Source organism: Nicotiana attenuata, unplaced genomic scaffold, assembly GCF_001879085.1.
Source record: "Nicotiana attenuata strain UT unplaced genomic scaffold, NIATTr2, whole genome shotgun sequence".
NCBI lineage: Eukaryota > Viridiplantae > Streptophyta > Magnoliopsida > Solanales > Solanaceae > Nicotiana > Nicotiana attenuata.
The window spans coordinates 84,152-88,157 of record NW_017672985.1 but is presented as its reverse complement, the minus strand read 5'-3'; the positions used below and the strand labels follow the sequence as shown (position 1 = coordinate 88,157).

General features: G+C 38.5%; 1 pseudogene; it reads left to right on the top strand.

Moving 5' to 3' along the window:
* Positions 1–297: 297 nt before the first annotated feature.
* Positions 298–1,805, top strand: LOC109215099 (annotated as a pseudogene).
* The last annotated feature ends 2,201 nt before the right edge of the window (positions 1,806–4,006 follow it).

The window sequence follows — 4,006 nt, the reverse complement described above, 5'->3', positions numbered from 1 at the left end:
CTGAATACATGACATCGGCCGTGGCCGAGGTGCGTGTCGTTATAGCATTGTATGGATACGACTTTGGCCCAAGTAACTTTTTGGCGTCCCTTTCCACGCCGATTCTTGTCTGGTCAGATTTTGACCCATACAACTAACACCTAAGATTTTGGAAATCTAAATATGGTAATTAAGATATTATAATCAAGTAAATTATGCTAGCAAGCAATATACACGAGTTAATTAAATTCGTTCTATAAATACATACCATTGGTGGCATTAGAGATAACAAACCTAATCAAGACAAGTAACTTAAAAATGTCAACGAATGAGAATGGATCCACTGATCTTCTCCGAGCTCAAGCTCAAATCTGGAACCATATGTTCAGCTTCATAAACTCTTCAGCAACAAAATGTGCAGTTCAACTAGGCATCCCAGATGCCCTCTACAAACATGGCAAGCCCATGTCTCTTTCCGATCTTTCGGTTGAACTTCCTCTCGTGCACCCTTCGAAAGTTTCCTTCTTGACAATTTTAATGCGATTTTTAGTTCATTCTGGATTTCTAAATCAACATGATCAAAATCATTATTCTCTAACCCCAGCGAGTCGACTTCTTGCGACGAATAATCCATCGGGTATGAGGTTAGACTTTCTCATCAACCATATCAATTGCATCAAAAAGCATCGTTTGAATTAAGTAGTTGGTTCCAAAATGATTCCCCCACTGCTTTTCATACTGCTCATGGAATATCTATCTGGGATTATTTTGTGGAAAAACCAAAGTTAGGTGAAAGTTTCAGTAATGCAATGGCTGAGGACTCATATTGGTTGCCAATGTGCTTATTACGGAGTGCAAATATGCATTCAAGGGCTTGACCTCTTTGGTGGACGTTGGAGGTGGCACTGGCACTGTTGCAATTGCAATAGCCAAAGCTTTTCCTATGATAAATTGTACTGTATTTGATCTTCCTCATGTTATTGGCGATCTCAAGGGAAGTGGGAACTTGGAGTTTGTTGGAGGAAGTATGTTTGATAAGATTCCTAATGCTAATGCCATATTGCTCAAGGTATATTTTTTATGTTATTATGTGATTTGCGTCTTTTACAAATCCATTTTTATCACTAAATCATGACTAAGTAATACACCTATTTCATTTTGTGAGAACACTTTTCTTTTTAGTCTCTCAAAAAAAGAATAACATATTTCTATATCAATAAACAATTTAGATTTAAACTCGATTTTATCCTCAATGAGATGGTTTATAAACTACATAATTAATGATTACGTACAATTTTTTTAGACCATAAGTTTTTAAAGTCTTTCTTAAATTTTATGCCTAGGTAAACACGACCACGTAAATGGCGAGATCGATTTACTTCAAAATATGATTTAACCATGCCTAACTAACATAGTTTGGAGTAAACCTCGTGCGTGCATAGGTGTTTTTCCAAATATGTTTTTTATTGAACGTTTCTCGCATTTGCGCATCACTATTTTAAATTTCATCTTCAGTTTATATGAGAAACTCAATTCCAAAGTACACGGACGAAGCTCTTGGTTGAAGAAATGCAAAGAGGCAATTCCATGTAGGGAGAAAGGAGGGAAAGTAATAATCATAGACATGGTGACAGAGGATCCAAAGCTAATTAGCGATGAGGAATTTGTTCGAACACAACATAATATGGATTTGCTAATGATGCTTCTTTGTGCTGCCAAAGAGAGAACTAAGAAGGAATGGGAGAAGCTCTTCACTGAATCTGGTTTCACTCAATATAAAATAACTCCCTCTCTTGGCTCAAGGTCTCATTGAAATCTACCCTTAAAAAAGTTTTGGCTTACAAATATTCTACGCTCGTGAATCAAGACCGGTTTACCATTTAAAGTTCTTAGCATTGAACTCATTTAAATTAAAATTTTAGGTTCAGACTTCGGACCTACTATTTGTTGCTATTTTAGCAAATTCTTATGCATAAGATTATGCTTCGAGCCAAAACACTATATCTGCCTCTGGCTTTTGTGAATAAACATATAATTAGCTTATGAATTATATTATTATGTTTGTCTTGTAGTATGTATTAGTAGAATATATTATTTTGATTTCCTTTTCTTTCTTAATTTTCTGATATTAACCTTGATAATCAACTAAATGGCTCCATTCTCATTGTTTATGTAGTTCTAATGAATAGAGAAAGTATTGGGGAATTCTTCATTACCATCAGAGCGGTATATATCATAGCATTCTGAGTAGCATATATATGATAAATTTATTCGTCATGGCATTTTATGTAGGTTTAATCATGTGAACTAGGGATGACAGTGGTGCGGTTGCGCGGCGGGTTTGCCTCAACCCGCAAAAAGTTCAATCCGTCCTGCCCAGCACCGCATAGCATTTTTCAGTATTTCAACCCGCCCCGCCCCACATAATCTTTTGCCCTCCTTCTTTCTACTTTATTTATATATTCATAAATTTAAATGTAAATAAAAACTTTAAATTCATTATTTTATGTCTGTACGTACCTTATTTCAAATGGCAATTTTACTGTGTTCTTGTCACGACCCAAAACCGACCCGGTCGTGATGGCGCCTATCGTGAAACTAGGCCAGCCGACACAACTCCCGAATTAACCATTTAATCAATAACAATCACTTTTAAGCCTTTAATTAAATAGATATATACCGTAATGTAAGTCTAAATGAACAATGCGGAATAAATACACAAGCCCGACATCGGGGTGTCACAAGTCATGAGCATCTACTAAGGTCTGAATATAACTAAGAATCTAAAATGTACTAAATACAGTCTAAGGAAGACAAGAGGGAGAAAAGCAGTGCTGCGAACGTCCGGCAGCTACCTTGCTAACTCCAATGACTCTGCCACTGAGCAATCAACACCCGCTACCGGGTTCAAAATAATACCTGAATTTGCACACAAGGTGCAGGGAGTAATGTGAGTACGCCAACTCAGTAAGTAATAAAAGTAAATGAAAGCTGAGTAGTAAGAAAAAAAACACGTAAGCCACGTCATAACGCTACAGCAAATGCAGTACATTTCTAAAACAGTACAGAAATCATTTATTTCATAAATCATGCTCAATTTCAGTAAAAACCTTTTTAAAACAACTTTCAATAGTTTCAAAACGAGTGATAAAAATAGTGAGTAAAAAAAATGATAGAAACGTAAACAGCCTCTCGGGCAAAACGTGTACCATAAACCGCCCCTCGGGCATAATACCAACAGAACCAGCCCCTCGAGCTACCTCACAATCACTCGTAATCAGCCCTTCGGGCATAGCATGAATCAAGAACAGCCCCTCGGGCAACATAGATCAAGAACAACCCCTCGGGCTTCAATATGAAACATCAACAGCCCCTCGGGCTACAACACATCACACACACTGGGTACCCATGCTCACTGGGGTATACAGACTCCGGGAGGGGCCCCTTACGGCCCAAGCGCAATATCAAGCCATCTCGTGGCATAATCAAACAGGCTCTCAGCCTCATATCAATCACAAGCCACCTCGTGGCATAATAAATTAGGCCCTCGGCCTCTCATATATCATAATTCGGTACCACATGCTGCGGCGCGCAACCCGATCCCATGATATCCTCACAACACAGGCCCTCGGCCTCACTCGGTCAGATCTCACTCAAGCCCCTCGGGCTGACAGTAAAATAGGCACTCGGCTCAAAACCATTTATGAAATTAAAAGGAGTGAATAAAACCGAGTTATGAAAATAGTAAGAACATAGCATGATTGAGTGTAAACATTAAATCAAAACAGTAAGAAAAACAGTAGTAAAAGCCCCTAAGGGTCCAAACAATCGGCACAAGGCCCAGACACGGCATTTAGCCCCAAACACAATAATATTTTCCAAAATATAGCAATATCAAATAGTTTTCGAGTAAATACGCGACTTAACAGTCGTACGGGATGGACCAAGTCACAACCCCCAACGGTGCACGACCCTACGCTCGTCATCTAGCGTGTGCGTCACCTCAAAGTAGCATAACAATGTGAAA